The sequence below is a fragment of the Ctenopharyngodon idella genome, chromosome 14 (genome assembly GCF_019924925.1).
Source record: "Ctenopharyngodon idella isolate HZGC_01 chromosome 14, HZGC01, whole genome shotgun sequence".
NCBI lineage: Eukaryota > Metazoa > Chordata > Actinopteri > Cypriniformes > Xenocyprididae > Ctenopharyngodon > Ctenopharyngodon idella.
The window spans coordinates 31,676,327-31,694,917 of NC_067233.1; the positions used below are offsets into that span (position 1 = coordinate 31,676,327).

The 18,591-nt window shown below is 36.3% G+C and overlaps 2 protein-coding genes across 5 annotated transcripts in view; one reads left to right on the top strand and one right to left on the bottom strand.

Moving 5' to 3' along the window:
• LOC127494456 (uncharacterized) overlaps positions 1 to 18,591 on the top strand; it is a 490,338-nt gene that overhangs the window by 150,500 nt on the left and 321,247 nt on the right. The window lies entirely within an intron of this gene.
• Positions 1 to 18,591, bottom strand: part of il1rapl2 (interleukin 1 receptor accessory protein-like 2) — a 685,297-nt gene that overhangs the window by 129,945 nt on the left and 536,761 nt on the right. Inside the window, exon 1 of one of the 4 annotated variants that reach the window (XM_051860355.1) lies at positions 7,884 to 8,051. The exons of the other annotated variants lie outside the window; for them this stretch is intronic. The gene's annotated coding sequence lies outside the window, so the exon portion shown is untranslated. Of the gene's footprint in view, positions 1 to 7,883; positions 8,052 to 18,591 lie in introns of those variants that run through there. 4 annotated transcript variants of the gene reach the window in all.

Genomic DNA, 18,591 nt, shown 5'->3' on the forward strand with positions numbered 1-18,591 from the left:
ACCGTTGGTGACGTAGGCTATGTTGTTTGTGATGCATTAGTGCCACCTAGAGCAATCACAAAAATACAGCATAGTTTGCAAATGACCCTTTGTGCGTCACATCCTACCCAACCAACACAATCACAGCTCTTACAGGTGATTGAGAAGGCATGTCTCAACAGGAAAATATAGGCTACTGTCAATAAAAGGTCCAACATATTAGAAATACTTCTTACTGTGTTGCTATGTGTCAAGAAAGTAAGCAACTGAGTATCTAACGCTGTGTAGAGTGAACGCGAGCATTTATCTTATAATAAACAAATCAAAAATACAGTATTTACACCGGGCACAGTTTTGACATGACAGCATACCCAACTAAAAGAGAGAGAGAGAGAGAGAGAGAGAGAGAGAGAGAGAGTGTGTGTGTGTGTACGGTAAAACAGGAAAAAATACGCCTGTAATTTTAAAGTGAAGGCTTATAATAGAACCTACTTAAAGCCGTCATGAAATCAAAATTGACCTTATTTACTTTGTTCACCACAAGGCTAGTAATATGTGCTAACAATTAATCCGTGCAAGTTAATACACAGAAAAAAATTTGTTTGTCATGGTAATCTTAAATCAAAAAAATCTAATTAATCTATTAATTAAAATTACATTTAATCTACATAGTTTACCAATTTACATAATGTTCTTGAAAACTATTATACCGAGCAGCAGCCCCCTATATTTATGATTAACAATCAAATGACTAATTAGTTAGAAACTAGTTGCTATGAATACAGGTGCCATCAGTTGTCTTCTTATGAATGACTTGTTTGTCATTGAGTCAGTGTTGCTGATGCAAAGTAGGCCCTTCGTTACCAGACACCAAGTAAGTAAATTAGGATACAATTATGAGTCATTCGCAAACTGTTAAACAATAAACTGTTGGTTACTTAAAAACTAACCTTCATCTGGGAGATCACAGGGATATGTGAATATTTGATCTGTTAAAGCCACAATATGTAAATTTTCGCCGCTAGAGGTCGCTTATCCTTGATTTTGTGGGACTCGGTCAGAAATCATGTTTATGGATGAGAGTATTAAAGGATTAGTCCACTTTCAAATAAAAATTTCCTGATAATTTACTCCAACCCCATGTCATCCAAAATGTCCATGTCCTTCTTTCTTCAGTTGAAAAGAAATTAAGGTTTTTGATGAAAACATTCCAGGAGGAATAAGGGCCTTATCTAGCAAAACGATCAGTCATTTTGTTAAAAAAAATACAAATGTATATGATTTATAAACACAAATGATCGCCTTGCAAGTGCTTCGCCATTCCGCCTTCCATATTCTTCAAAAAGCTTTCGCTGTATGTCTTACGCCTTCCTTATTCAACTTACGGAACAAACACGGCGCCAGTTCCGTTTTTTCTGTAAGTAGAATAGGGAAGGCGTAGAACCATACAGCGTAAGCTTTTTGAAGAATATGGAAGGCGGAATGGTGAAGCACTTGCAAGGCGATCAATTGTTTATAAAGCATATACATTTGTTTTTTGTTTTTTTAAGAAAATGACCGATCGTTTCACTAGATAGGACCCTTATTCCTTGTCTGGTATCGTTTAAAGCCCTTTGAAGCTGCACTAAAACTAATTTTGACCTTCGACCGTTTGGAGTCCATTGAAGTCCACTATAAGGAGAATAATCCTGGAATGTTTTCATCAAAAACCTTAATTTCTTTTCGACTGAAGAAAGAAGGACATGGACATATTGCATGAAATGGGGGTGAGTAAATTATCAGGAAAATTTTATTTGAAAGTGGACTAATCCTTTAATGTTACTGTAGTATGAAGCAGAGCAGGGCCGAGTGATATTGGAGTTGAACGAGACTGCTGGAGTGATTGCTAATGAGAAACGAACGCAACATTTGTCTCGAGAGCAGAGGAACTTTTATTATGCCACAGTTGCCGCTTCTGCTTTTTTCGGTCTAGCGTATGTGGGGTAACGCAGTGCTGTTTATCATATTAGATACATCTGAGTTGACAGTTGTTATAATGCTACTCTGCGTTCACTCGGTGGCTTCTATGAGACACTTGTTGCACACTGCAATAAAACATGGTACTCGCGGTAAATCAAGAAAACGAGATTTAAACAAGAAGCTATGTAACATGCTTAGTTTTCTGTCGATGAATGAATCCAAACGGTTCCTCATCTGTCTAATAAAACATATAATATATAACATATAATATATTTTATTAGACAGATGAGGAATATAATGCGTCTTTGGTGTTTCTGTGGTTTCTACAAAATAAAACCAGAAACCGAGGGTAACGCTGGTATGATGTCATTGATAGGCGACGCACGGGCACAGCCCATATCCTGGTTAAAATTGCTTATTTCTCTGGATTTAAACATTCTTGGAACACTTTGGATAATGTAAGTACACAAGTTAACAAAATATATTGTTCTAGTGGTTTTTGGATATTTTAATCCAAACATCCTGCTGTACATATTGTGCCTTTAACTGGTTTGCATATGTCAGATTTATTGCATGACTCAGGCAGAGAAAAGCTATCAAACATTGTTTACTTAATCAACTGAGTCAGTGTAATGGTGAAGGGATAGATCAAATAGGCCAATTGATGGAATGTTTGCGAAGAAATTTCATGCTCCCTTGTAAAAGTATTTTTTAGTATTTTTAAAATACAAAAATACAGTAGTTTATTTTGATACATGGTGTGGCTGCTATATTTTGTAGTTTACTTTGATACACTTAAAATTAAGGTATTTGGTATTTTATTTTAAAAAACATTTTGATGTATTTTTGCCCAACCCTGTCCAGCGTGGCGGCTACACTTGCTGTGTCTCATTTCGAAGGCTGCGTCCTCCAGAGGTTGCATTTGTCAGTCGCATACATCATTGAGGCTGCTTCATTTCAATAAACTGACCACTACATTCCAAATTCATTAAGATATTACAACATTTTATGGTTCACTAGGAATAATGGTCAATTTGATAATGGTTACAGCTCTGCAATAAGACTTCCTTTATGACGTATGCGGCTGACAAATGCGACCTCTGGAGGACACAGCCGTCGAAATGAGACACAGGCATTGTCATGTTGTAAATAAGACAACATCTGTATTGCAAACCCCTCCATGTTCCAGTTGTCTTGTATGTTTAGTGGTTTGCGATTTCCTCTATGTTTACCCTGTGTGTTCCTGAGTATTTATAATTAAAGACTGGTTTTTGAATTCTCTATCGTTGTGCGCTTTATTGCAGCCACCGACTTGTTACAAAGACAGCATGGAAATATTCTGTCGAAGCATGCCATAATGAATCAACAACTAATCAATGGCTAAATGCTTTCTGAAGGCACTCATCACAGAGAAACAACCTCTGAAACATGAGCAAAGCCCCATCTCCAAAGAGCAACAAAGCCATTTAACTCTCACATGACATTAGCTGCAAGCTCACTGCGTTCCAATATTTCATGTTGATAGAAAGATGAAACTCATCAAAGTCATGGCCACCTATCAGCATGAAATGCTGTAATTTATGAGCAATTAAAGAGGTGTTTGTGCGCGGACACTGACTCATCACTGCACCCGCCTCCCATCACATAAATATCTTTCGCATTCAAAACCTGCCACCGCCGATTTATGTCAAGCGCTGTCACAATCACACATTTACGGCATAGATTTTGTTATATACGTTCAGCCTGATGAATTTTGTGGCACTGCATTGAAAGACAAGCTGCGGGAAAGATGGAGGGAGAAAGCGATATCACACATGGCTGGACAAGAAGAGAGTGTTCATTTTAAAGGGCTTGAAATCACACACACACACACACACTCGTATGCACACTAGATAAGCAGGAGTGTAGTGGATTAGTTTGGTCTGCTGCCTGCGATGCGTCTGAAGCAGAAACAGTGTGGCGAGCTCACAGGTTACATGTTACGTAAACAGGCAGCCATATGTCGCCCCAAGTCATTTTGCATATAATGCGCTTGTCTTGAATGATTAATTTATCGGTTATTGAGTGCAGCATACTGGTGTAATTGGACAGGATATTCCTTGCTTGTTATGCTAATTCTTGTTACGTTGCAAAGTGCATCACGGTAAGAGCCTGAGTGAAGCTTTGTACCAAATCCAAAATGTTTGCATATGGATGAGGCCAAGGATTGTGAAAAATAGGTTCTAAAAATGGGGCCGGTCAAAAAGAGCAGACATTATGCATGCACAGCAAGAGGGCATTAGTGAACTTTTCAACAAAACACTAACTCAAGATCAAGATATTACTCACGGCATCACAGACACCTCAGATGGTTAGCGAAAGGCCACGTCACAAGATAAAAAATCCAAACAAGACACTAGTATTTAGAGTGAATGCCCCTAATGTTTAATGTTATGTATGAAGACATTTTTTTGCATGGAGAGAAAAAAAAAAAAAAAACCTTTTGTGATAGGGTAAAAAAAAAAATTTACTGACAAAATTTTCATTTTTGCCTGAACCATTCCTTTTATTATTTAGTGTTTTCAGTTTTTCTTCCTTATTCACTGCTTTGCTCTCAAATGGCACTGTAATTTTCAGCTCCTAATGTGAAATCTATTGCAAGACCCTGCTCCTGCTGCAATAATAATTGCCTGACCTGCTTACAGCATGGTAGCTCAGTCTATTATGAAGCAGTACAGCAATTTCAGCTATGAAAGCTGAAGGGGTACAAAGAGTCAATATCAGAACAGCAGCCCACCAAACATTTTGTGCTGATATGCAATTTCGTTGCTGACTTACGTCTGATAGCTTGCTTATAATTCTTCTAAAGTGTGAATGAATAGCTTGTACTGGACATGTATCTTCAGACAGGTGTAAATGGAGGCTGGTTGGAGGCCTGGGGTGAAACAGTCTCCTGAAATTACTCGCACTTCGCCATGTTATCAAAGACTAATAAATATGGAAATGCAGAGAGGGTTATGGCCCTTAGCGCATGATTGCACCTGTGTGCAGGGCGCAACTCATTGGCCATTTAATGAAAATCAACTATGGCGTATAGCTGCTTTGATATGTTCAACATACGGAACTGATGCAACGGCAGTTCCGTTTTTTCCATAAGTTGAATAGGGAAGGCGCAGGACGTACAGCGCAAGCTTTTTGAAGAATACGGCAGGCGGTCTTGCGGAAGCTAGATGTTTTACTTCATAACTTGTTAAATATGGATTTTTTTTTTTACACAAAAGCATCGCTGCGCTTCAGAAATTTGAGTCTGGAAAAGTATGGAATTTGAAATGAAAAATGTGTAGGAAAACTGATAGGTAGGAAAATGATGAAATTTGGCACAGTTGTAGTGATGGTAATTAAAAGTAATTTGACCAACTTTGGAGCACCACCACCAGTTCAAAATTTCAACATTTAATCAGCTATAACTTTTGAACCCTTTGATCTAGAAAAATAAAACTTAGTACATCTGATTCCTCTCATCATGCTGATTACATTCAACATACATTAAGTTTCCACTCATAACAGTAGTGGTCATATTGTACAGTACAGTTTTCTATTTTTTCGCTGCTACTCCTTCAAATTTTGCCCAATTTTGTCCAAAATCGCGCAGCCGCACAGAAATGACCGAGCGGATTTTTGATATTCACTACTGTTCCCAAGAAATATGTCTTCGAAGTTGACCTTGTCTGTGTTTGTTGTCTTATGCTAGTTAGCTTAGCATACTAATTAGTTAGTTGTAAAAGTGGCTTCTTATCCAGATATTGAGCTTTTCTGAGAATGATCTAATCTGAACTTATTTAATATAACATGAGGTGCATTTCTATAAAAATTCTTCATTTTGAGTTGTTTCTCACTTAAACTACGGAATTTCTGCATCTGGGTAAACATACATCTTCCCAGTGGCACAACAAGATGAGTGACAGGCACCTGTCCCAGAGATTGTCTTAGACAACTATATAAAATTATGTGTAATGTTGTGTCATTTAGATTCCTTTATCCCGATAAGTATAGTACTAGTCTTTATTCCTCTAGGATGAGAAATTAGTCTGTTTTTGTTCATTCTGTGTTTGTTCTCATCTGAATTTCTGTTCATTTTGAGGTCATTTTACTTGTATTTCTGAACCTATCTGTTCATCATGTGCATTCTATTTCTGCTGTTTTTGTTCCTCTGGCTCTGCATTGTTCGGGGCTTGGCCCCGTATCACTGCTTGCAGCTATATTATTTTAAGTGTTCTCTTCTACCCACTAGCACACTCAGAAAGAGTATCTGCATTGAATGTTTTTGGTCCTCTTAACCCAAATGTACTGCAGAAATGCCTTGCTGTTAAAAAGGTTGAAGACTCACTATATGTTGTGTCAACTTGTAAAGAAAGGGGCCATTTCATGTAGGGGAGGTGACTTTCAGCTCTTCAGGCAAGGATAAACATGTCAAAAACTAATATACCTAATTATATTTTATGTAGCATAAATGATAAGAATCAGGCATCATTGTGCCATAGAAATACAACCTCTTCAAAATCGTGATTCAATCCAGGACAGGCGAACGTTGAACCACCCGATGCTGTTCTGGACAAAAGTGATGAGCACTTTTAATTATCAGAGCAGTATGCATCTACCTTGGTGTTGGTTGTGTCTAATTATATTGATAGATCATTTCATCTTCAAATACAGGATGATCTTGTATTAAAAGGAATGCGTGGCAACCTTATATGAGAGGGAGGACAGTTTAGGACAGGAGTGTTTGGATACAGTCTCCATTTGCTCAACTCTACAGCTGCATGTGCTGTACAATACTATAACAGGTCATGCTAAAAAAAAAAAAAAAAAAAAAAAAGGAAAAGTTTTTTGCTTATTACTGGAAAAACAATACTGTTATGAAGAGAGCTGGTCTACTGCCACGCTACTGAACAATGGAGTCAAGTTATTAGTGTTGCTACTTTTGATACAGTGGTTCAGAGCTCTGAAGATTGTACTCCATTTAACATCTGTGCTTCTTTTAGAAACAGTGAGATCATGAGGTCATTCAGTCAGGAGAGCAACGACCAGAGATGCTGAGTGTGTTTCAGCAAGAGACATTTCATACTTCCAAAAGGCATAGATTTCAGTGTGAACTTTTATGTAAAATAAAACCAGAGCTGGCAGTATGTGTCCATGAGCTCTGATGCCATCTGAAACCTTGTATTAAGATGCCTTTTTGGGGATCCAATCACAAGTGGTTAGCACTAAATACAGGTGGGATTAAAAACGTTTTTAGAATCTAAAAGGATATTAAGATATCTTTAAAACTTGACAAGAAAAATTTGAACTGTCACTTGGCGTATAATGCAACAAAGATTGCTAAAGTCAACAGATTTTTACTAACAGACCTACCAATCTCTGTGTAAAAATAAAACAATGATGCTGCCATTTTTCTGAAGTCATTTTCACCTCCCTGTAATTTGGCTCCAAATCTCAGGTGAAAATTGTCATTTTTGAGTGGATAGTATAGTATAGTATAGTATAGTATAGTATAGTAAATATACATCCATGTCATTTAATATTTTGGTTTTCATAGTTATTTATGTTTGTTTTTCTTCAGAAAAAAAATATATTACCAAAATCAAAAATTTGAACTGAGCAAGTTTTTGAAATTTGGTTGATTTGACAGAATGACTTATTAGCCCAAGTCCACAGTAAATAACTGTTTAAATCACTTTTGAAAGAAAGAAAGAGCCAAAGAGCCCCAGACCAGAGTCATTTATGATTTTGTGGGAGCTATGAATAAACTTCACAACTGCAGTAACAACAACTTCACAACTGCAGTAACAATTTTTACTTTTATTTATTCCCTTAATAATTATTTAATTCCTTTAAAACAACTATGTTATTGTTCAATGCGTGCTATAATGTTGCAGCAAGTTAGTTTAAAAAGGAGATTAACTTACCTGTACATGAAACTGATTAAAACGTGCATTCACCTGTGGTTCAGGCTCGGCGGTGATCCACAGGGATCTCTTTATCCATACAAATAAAAGATCATTTTCGGGTTTCTCCGGCACTCTGCACCGGCGTAAAGCGAAACCGGAAGTGTCTATGCGCACACTCGCTGATTGGAAATCAAACATGACGGCCACGTTCAACTAGTCAATAGGACAGCATTAGTATCACAGCCTGGGAGGAGCGGGGCCAAGATGGCGCCTGTGTAAGTCGCATTGTTAGTTGCTCTTAAACTATTTTGTGCAATACTTGACCTAACTTGTCCTCATGTGAGTAAAGACAGTATTAAATGTTATTAATCTAACAAAATTAAGAACCCTTATTTATCTTGAGGATGATGGATGTTTCCTATATGCACTTTATTGGAAATTAGCCTGCTAGTTGCTATTTGAGATGTGACTGCTCTCTCTATCGGTTATAACAATTCAGTCATAAGATTTATTTTCCTCATCGCAACAAATGGAAGATGCTTTAGCAGTGAAACGTGTGCATGATTATATAACGGCACCTGTGCAGGAGGATAAAGCTGCTCTTTCAACTTTATTACCTGATACTCCCACCAAGAGTCCACAATCAAAGATGCGACGCCACACTACAGAACCATCAAATGCAGTTCTCTTGGAAGCAATTGAGAAACTAGGGAAAAAACAGGACGATTTTTTAGAGAAATTAACGGCAATTGAAAACTCTGTCTCGTGTAACTCAAACCGCATCACTGAACTTGGAACTAAAATGGACGCGATCTCTGATAAGGCTGATCTTGCCGTTACTAACTCCAGTGCGATGAAGGATCAAGTTACGTCACTAAAGACTGAAAACAAGCAACTCTGGGAAAAGTTGGATGAATTGGAGGCATACAAAAGACGGTGGAACCTACGGATTGCTGGTATCCCTGAAGTGGAAGGTGAAAATGTAAAGATGGCTGTGATGGAAATATTGCGTTTAGTTTCACCATGTCTAGCAGATGTTCTCCAGTCTTCCATCGACGTGGCCCACAGGCTTGGGAAGAAAGGACTCACTCAGCCTCGTCGCATTATTGTGCAGTTCACCTCTCGCACGCACCGTGACCTCATCTGGGCCGACGCGAAGCGCTCCGAAATTCTCAAACAAAAGAATATCAAGATAACGGAGGACTTAACACAACGCGCAAGGGAAGCTCGAAATAAACTGTGGCCACTCGTGAACCAAGCTAGACTGGAAGGTAAACGTGCAGGGTTTCAGGGTTCAGCTGCCATCATCGACGGGAAGAAAATTACAGTGGACAACATATAAATGACTATATACAGTGACTCTAATATTCTGTAGTGAGGTTTTTCATCCTTATGGGAATTGTTTCTTGTTAAGGTTCCAACTTAGAATAGTTATGTTAAACTGGTTCTTACTACAGTGAGGAGGTCTGGATAAGTGTTGCACTTACCTTTTTCTACCTCAATCCGTTAAGAAGTTTTAGTTTTATTTACTAAACAATAGATTTTTGTTACAAGTTCTTGTTTGTTGTTTTATGTCATTTAAGTTGAATTGTTTTTCACTCAATGTTAGGGGAATTCGAGACTTAACCAAACGTAAAGCTTTATTTCTTTTTTGTAAATCAAAATGCAGAGATGTCTATTTTTTACAAGAAACACATTCAGGTGTGAAAGACGAAAGTTTCTGGTCCAATCAATGGGGGAGTAAAATTATCTACTGTCATGGTTCCAATAATTCTGCTGGGGTTATGATTTTATTTAATCAGCACTTTAATAACACTGTACTTGAATCACATTGTTCGAATGAAGGCAGATGGTTAATTATTGTTATCCAGGTTGGGGAAAGCGTTGTTATTCTAGCTAATGTCTATGGCTTTAACAGATCCAGTCTTAATAATTGTCTCTTTACAGATTTAACATCCAAATTAATATCTTTAAAAATAAAATACCCATCTACATCACTAATTATGGGCGGGGACTTTAATGAGGCTCCTGATTTATGTTTTGATAGATTTCCTCCAAAATATGGCACTACCACTGTTAACAAAATAATTAGTGATATATGTTCCAGTCTCTCGCTGGTAGATATTCATAGATTCTTACATAATGACTCTTACTCTTCCTTTACTTGGTTCAAATCTGATTTGACACAAAAATCACGTATTGATTTTTGGTTAATATCTGATAGTCTGATTTCTTCTGTTAAATCATGCTCTATTTCCAATGCACCTTTAACTGATCACTCAGGTATCGAGTTAGAAATTTCTGACCTTAACTGTAACTCGTTTAGGAAACCAGGGTATTGGAAATTAAATACCTCTTTATTACACAATTCTAATTATTGTTTGGGTATTAAAGGCATAATTGATTCTTTTAAAAAAAATACTAATATTTCTCATACCTTAAATTGGGAATTGTTTAAATATGAGTGTCGAAAGTTCTCTATAAAATTTAGTAAAGAACTTCTAAAATCAAAAGGATTACAATTTGAATCTATATTAAAAGAAATTAATCGTATTACTTGTCTTGCCAATCCAAATGATGCAGAGAAAGAAAGTTTATACCTATTAAGAGAAAAATTAGACTCCTTTTATATAGAAAAGGCTAAAGGGGCCTTCATTAGATCTAGGGCCAAATGGCTAGAAGCCGGAGAAAAAAACTCTGCATACTTTTTTAATTTGGAAAAAAAGCGAGCCGAACTTAAAAAAATTTCCTCTTTGTATATTGATGACACTATTATATCAGATGACAAAATAATCTCAAAATTTGTTTCAGACTTTTATCAAAAATTATATACATCATCTTTTAACCCTGATTCAAGTGATTTATTTTTTAACAAGATACGACCTTTCACTCCTGGTATAAGTATAAATAACAAAAACCTTTGTGAGGAGGAAATGTCATTGAAAGAATTAGATGATATCATTAAAAAAACACCATTTAATAAAAGCCCAGGACCCGATGGTTTACCTTTTGAGTTTTACAGAGTTTTTTGGGAAGATATTAGAGAGTTTATTTTGAATGTGTTCAATGAGTGTGCAGCAAATGGGGAACTTACAGAATCTATGAAACAGGGAGTAATTACACTAATTCCAAAACCAAATAAAGACATTTTGCACTTAGACAACTGGCGCCCAATCACACTCCTTAACTCGGATTACAAATTAATAGCGTCTCTATATGCCAATAGGTTAAAACCATGTTTGGAGGAAATCATATCTGTCACACAGTCTGGATTTATGAAGGGAAGAAATATTTCAAACAATATTAGACTGGTGTTAGACATTTTAGATTATTCAAATTTAGTAAATGAGGAAGCCCTTATTTTGTTTTTAGATTTTTGTAAGGCTTTCGATACCGTTGAGCACAATTTCATGTATCAGGCCCTTAGTCACTTTGGTTTTGGCCCAACCTTTACAAATATGATGCACACATTCTATAATAATATCTCAAGTAGTGTTTCTTTATCCGGTGGTACGTCTTCTCGTTTTGTTATCCGAAGAGGTATTAGACAGGGATGCCCTATTTCCCCGTTTTTATTTTTATTAGCAGCTGAAACATTAAATCTTTACACTCTGCATTGCTCCCAAGTTAGAGGTATTGAGATAGGAGATTTCACTTTAACTATCAGTCAACTTGCTGATGACACTTGTTTATTTTTGAAAAACAAAAATCAGGTTCCTGTTATTCTAGAGGCACTCAAACTGTTCTCTGATGCCTCAGGTCTGTCTGTGAATCAGTCTAAAAGTGAGATTATGGCTGTACACCAACTAGAAGACTCATGTATATCTGGAATACAGGTTAAACAGGTAGTTCGATACTTGGGTATTGTAATTAGTAAATCAGCCTCAGAGAGAGTCACAGAGAATTTTTCGCAAAGATTACAAAAAACAAGAAATATTTTTAACTGTTGGCTCCAAAGAAATTTATCTATCCAAGGTCGTGTATTGATTTCCAAGGCTGAAGGGATCTCCAGACTTGTATATCCTGCTTTGTCTCTTTATGTAGATTCTAAAATGTGTGCTGCAGTTGATAAAATTTTATTCAAATTCATCTGGAGAGGCAAGACAGAGTATATTAAAAGGAAAACCATAATCAGAAGTGTATCAGAAGGAGGACTTAATGCTTTAGATTTCGACACTATCAATAATGTATTTAAAATTAATTGGATCAAGCACTGTCTTTGTCAAAATAACCTTCCATGGTTCTTTATTCCCAATCTAATTTTTAAAGAATGTGGTGGTCTTGACTTTTTACTTGCCTGTGATTTTAAATGTACTAAACTCCCAATTAAGTTGTCTAATTTTCACAAACAAGCTCTTAATGCCTGGAAATTAGTCTACAAACATAATTTCTCTCCCCATTCCTGTGTAATTTGGAATAATCAATATATATTATTCAAAAACAAAACCATCTTTTGGAATGATTGGTTTAACAAAGGGTTAATTTTTGTTACAGACTTGATAAATCAATCAGGTGACTTATATAATTATACTGATTTTATTAATTATCTTGGGACAAATGTATCTTTTAAAGAATATTTAAAACTCATTCATTGTATCTCTTCGAAACTACTCTATCTTATAAAAAACGAAAAGATGTATAATCCTGTAATTGGTTCTCTTCCTGCTCTGACTGTTGAGGGCCTTTCCATTAGGGATAAAAAATTTAATAATATGTATATTAGAAGAATATTAACCAGAGAAAAAAGTGTTTCGCCTAAGGCAATGGTAAAGTGGAAACAGGATTATCACTCCCTTGTTTTTCAGAATTTGTGGTCAGATATAAATAAATTTGTAATTCCTAATAAAGTCAAAGAAACTCACTTTAAAATAATAAACAGATACTATCCATGTAACAATTTTATTAGTAAATTTAAAGAAGGGTTTTCGCCATTATGTAGTTTTTGTAAAGAAGAAACAGAAACAATTGTACACTTATTCTTCAGTTGTAATTATACCAAATTATTTTGGTCCCAAGTTTCTATGTTTCTTTTTGACTTGTTTTACAAGTTTGTCACTATAACTGATGTAATGGTCTTGTTTATGGATTGTGATACTGGTTTAATGGAATTGGATAATATAATTAAACTTCTTATACTACTAGGGAAATATCATATACATAAAGCAAAATGTATATCGACTGTACCAAATGGTAGACTATTTTCCACTGATTTGAAGATTTTTTATGACTCTCTAACATCAATACAGAACAATCGAAAAGCTGTTAAGACATCTAAGCTGTTGAAAAGGATACTTAATATAATAGAAACGTGACTGTTTTGTGATATAAGATACAGAATTTTGATTTAATTGTTTTATATATTCAAATGTCTTTGTATTCCCCTACTGTTGTTTCAATAAAAAAAAAAAAAAGAAAAAAAAAAAAAAATAGTATCACAGCCAGTGTAAATATATGGGATTTTTTTTTTTTTTTTTTTTTTTTTTGAGTTTTGTTTGTCATTTAGGTCGAAAAATTCTAGGTAATGGTCGATAAGGTGGGTACTAAATAGTGATGGCGAGATGAAGCCTCATGAAGCATTGAAGCATTTCAGCCAAGTGGTTCACAAAAGGGCTCATTTCTCGAGGCTTCATTTGCTCACAATACCACCTGGTGGTCAAAGAGTGTAAAACAAGCAGATACATTACAGATGACCTGATCTGTGATATACTTTATTTTGCGCCAGTTAAGGCTTAGAAATAACAGTGTAGAAAAAAATCAATTTGCACATAGACTAATCTATTTATATGAATATAATGTGTATTTTCTGGTGGTATATAATGATTGTATAACATAACTGTGTAATAAATGTATTGGCTTCAAATGAATGGGGCTATCAAATGTGTGTAAATAAATTCTTTGGTCATAATAGGCAGGAGGGGCGATATTCTAAAACCACACATTCTGAGGGGATCCCATGGGTCGCTTATATATCTGTCAAAATGTCGCGGCAAGATTCGAACCGCATCCTGAACCAGTCAGGCGGAAGCGAGGCTTCAAACGTCATCAATGACGTCATTGGTCTAAAGCGATACAAGCCTCGATACGCACTTCACTGAAAGCTTCCCGGATTTCTCAACACACGCTCCGAAGCCTCGGCACAGAACGTAACATCACTAGTACTAAATACACACAGAATGATGGCAAAATATTCTCGTAAACACAGTTTTGTCCTAAGTGAATGTAAACAGTTGATGAAAATGCATAGATGTATCAGTATACACAGCATTAGATCCGTGCATTCGGGCATAAAGGTGCAGTATGATCCTTGTTAATATTAGAAAAGCTTTCCAGCACTGGAGAGATAAGAGGGAAGGCCTGAAAACAAATATTGCATTTTTAGCTTATATCTTATTTGGCACACTTAACCTCTTAAACTACTGACCTTGCTGATGGATCATCATACTGGAAATAACCGGCTAGATTAACACTTAGCTTCTATTCAAAGTCAATCCCACATTCTTTGATTTGATTAGCCATTTCAAACTCTTTGATATTAACAAGCGTTGCAGGACCACTGAGCGGCCCCCACCCCTCACCCCAATGTCTATATTGTGGTTACAGCCCTTACTATTCAGCTGGCTTTGTGTTTTGTTTAATGGGAGATGATCATAATCTTTTCTTAAGCGTGTGCTTAATTGGTGTCATCGCTTGAGGCACATCTACATAACAGACCAAAGCCTCATTTTAGAGCTATTTTTACATGATTCATTTTGTAATAGGTGTTAACCAGCAAAGGTGCTGCTACAGCATGGTAAAATGCGTTTATACAAGAACAGATGTTTGGTCAATGACTTGGCAACAGAATCAAAAGGCAAAGAATTTGCAATAAATGTTATTTTACTAAAAATTATAATTATATATATATATATATATATACATATATATATATACTGTGTGTATCTATCTGGATGATCTATTTAGATTTAGTTCAGAACAAAATAAAACAACCGCAATGGATGTCATTTTATTAGGGCCCGAGCACCGATGGCGTGCGATGGTGTGAGGACCCTATTGTAATTGCTCAGTCAATTATTCTTCTTCTCCGAAATGAATCATATTTTTGAGGGCCTAAACATGCTCGAAAACTCATGAAACTTTGCACACGTGTCAGAAGTGGTGAAAATTTACATCTGATATGGGTTTCAGAATTAGGTGTGGCAAAATGGCTCGATAGCACCACCTACAGAATTTCAATTAAGCGCCCTTCGCCCACATGTAACAGCTCAATACCTACAAAAAAGTCCCTGGGTGCAAAATCTGAAAACCCAACAGGAAGTGAGATATTTTGAATTTTCTCTGCAAATTTTTTTTGCAGTTTTTGCCATTTCCAGATGTTGTACCTTAACAAACTCCTCCTAGAGATTTTATCAGATAAACATCATATTTGGTCAGTCTAAACGTTAAATTGCGAAGATCTTGAGTTTTCAATGAAGGTTGTGTCTGTGGCTGCCTGACAAAACTCGATGTTTCGATGTTACAAATTGTTGTAACTCGGGCATACAATGTCTGATCTGCCCCAAACTTCACGTTTTATTAGAGTCCTGGCCTGAAGACATCTACATGGCAATATTCAATTACAGTCATAGCGCCACCTGTGGGCAACAGGAAATGACATGTTTTACACTGTGATTAACTCCTCATAGAGATTTAACCAGATCAACATCATATTTGGTCAATCTAATCTTAAGGCCTTAGCAATGTTAAATTGCAAAGATCTTGAGTTTTCATTGAAGTCCGTGGCGGCCTGACAAATTCTGATGTTTCGCCATGAAAGAGGAAGCTGTTGTAACTCAGGCATACAGTGTCCGATCTGTCCTAAACTTCACATGTGTGATAACAGACCTGGCCTGAAGACATCTGTATGCCAATATTCAGTCATAGCGCCACCTGCTGGCAACAGGAAATGTCATGCTTTGCACTGTAATTCACTCACAGAAACACATTTAAATATGCCATGAAGTACCAAACATTCTAGAAACATGTTAAATCATGCAACACTTGGCTAAGTGCTGAAGTATGCGATTAACGCCACGAAACAGGAAGTTGTTGTAACTCAGGCATACAATGTCCGATCTGCCCCAAACTTCACGTGTTTGATAATAGTCCTGGCCTGAAGACATCTACATGGCAATATTCAGTTATAGTCAAAGCGCCACCTGTTGGCAGCAGGAAGTGTGGCACGTTGAAATGACTGCCATATTTCTCCTGTATTTACTTGCTTACATGTATGTCACCCACTATTCACTGTTTTCCTTAGGCCACCAGGTGGCGGTGGCCCCGGGTGCGAGGGCCCTTTCACCGCTGCTTGCAGCTTTAATTACTATTATTATAATTATTATTATTATTAAACAGGGGCCATGCACAGTTCTTGTGCCAGAGTTAGTTATAAAGCAAAGCAGTACACTACAATAAAAAAGCTTACATACAATATATCACTTATTATATTCCATATAAAAGTACAGATCTGTGATCACGTAATTGATTTGTTTTAAGCCATATTTTAAAGGTAGTTTTAAAAAGACTAAATGTTGTGCATTCTCTAATGTGAGCAGGTACTAATTCTATACATGGTGATGCCTTAATATTGAATTAACTGTCAGGGTGGATTGTATTTAGGCTGCCAGTATTTAGATTTTATATTAAATACACAATTTGTTATACTACATATTCATACACACATTTACACACAATATTCACAAAGGCATCTTAAAGACCATCTGGCCTTCCATAATATGTAGTCCCCATGTTGTTTTCAGATATGAATTTTTAATTAAAACCATATGCCTGTATCATAGCGCAATTGGAAATAACAAGTGTGTTTCTGCCTTTATAATTATTTGTTCATTCAAATTCTGTTATAGTGTCATGATTTGGCCACAGGACTGATTGGTTAAATCTGTATCCACAACCATGATGTGATCCAACACTTATGATTGAACAAATAAATAATGCATCAGGCAGTAATGAAATAAAACTTTCCTTTAAAAAACATGATTACATAAGCATGCATGTATAACATCTCATTATGCCAAGTTTGATAAATAATCTAAAGTATAAACTGCACAGGTCTGAAAAATTCCTGATCATCAAAGCATCAACCAAAGAGGTCGTCTTTATGTAATAAGTATGAGTATGAAAGATTATGTAAGTTTCATTTATTGCAATTTGTTGTATAAATATTACAATTACACTGTGCCTCAGATTCAGGCAGCTGCATCTCTGTCTGTAAAGGTGTGAACCAAATAGTCCACACAATTAGAACAAGTAAAGGACAATGTTGCTTAGTAATTTCCTGTAAGTGTAAGATATCCTATATGCTTATTGCTCTCCATCCTGACTGTATTGTTTATAGCTAAAAGGTTTAGTACAGTACTGTAATTATTAGGGCTGTGATAACGTGATTAATATTTGCTGTTTAATGAGTTAAAAATAATTAATGCAGCAGAACCTCATCGTAATCGACGGTAGTGGGGGATTAAACAGCATGAGCATCTATGAGAGAAAGAGAGAGAGAGAGAGAGAGAACATCTCTGGGAAATATAGAGAGGGAAGAGGACAAATCAAGTGCAGGAGTAGTTAAAATGAAAAAGAGGGTATGAGCTGAACAAAGAGGAAGACATGACAAACGTCTCTGTGCCACAGGAAGAAAACATAGACCAATAAAACATGTATTGTACACCAGCTGACTACCCAAAAATGAAAAAATTGCATTTAAAATAAGATCAATTTCTATTGAAAATAAGTTAGATTTTTTTTTTTTTTTTTTTTTGGAAATGAATTTTAAGGTAATTAGTTGAATCAGAAATCATTGTGGCAAGGAGTTTTCTTGTTTGACTGTAAATGTACATGTATCATCTTTGTCTTATACTGTTAGTCTAGTCAGTTAATTTGTGTAGACACTCGTCTGCTCTTGAGTGGTAAGTGATGAATTAGATGAGATTGTCCTTTTGAATGTGTGATGGCAGAGGGCCAGACCAGGCTGCATTCATTTGCTCGTCATTAAAGGAGTGAAGTGGCTATACTTGGGACACTGACAGGCTGAGACACATAAACGCAGGTGAAGGTGAGGAGAGAGAGAGGAAGTTGGGTATGGTGGCAGCTTAATGAACTTGCTCAGAGCTCATTGTCATGTTGATGCTGCTTCCTGGACACTGTGTCTTCCTTCTATGAATCAGTGTGACATTTGCCTCTGACAGCCAATCACACCACAGGAAATGCAATGAAGCACTAAAATATTACGCATATAGAGTCTTGGCAAGGAAACAGCTGTGCTATGTGACATTTAACTTATGAATATTTCAATGTTTTAGAGTCAGAGATGTGTTATTTTTTAAAATGAAAGCAAAACCAATTCAATTGAGCAGATTCATTAAATAAGTTGAAAGGATGTGAAAAAGATAGGAGATAAAAGAAGAGAAATGTGTTTGTTATTATTATAGACAATACAGTTATGTTGACATTCTCTTCAGTAATATTTGTATTTTGATCAGCAGTCAGTTTCAGTCCTCTAATCTGTGCCAAGAGTGATGATTTTTGGAATAAAAGGACTGGGGGTTTCATTGTTTGTATCACTGTGCTAGCCTATGTTTATGGCAGACCTCAGTACGCGAGTGGTGCGGTATGGGAACAGAGCAGGGAGCGGAGTGTGAATCCGCCTCTAGCCAGAAGTGAGTTTTTGAAAGTCAGA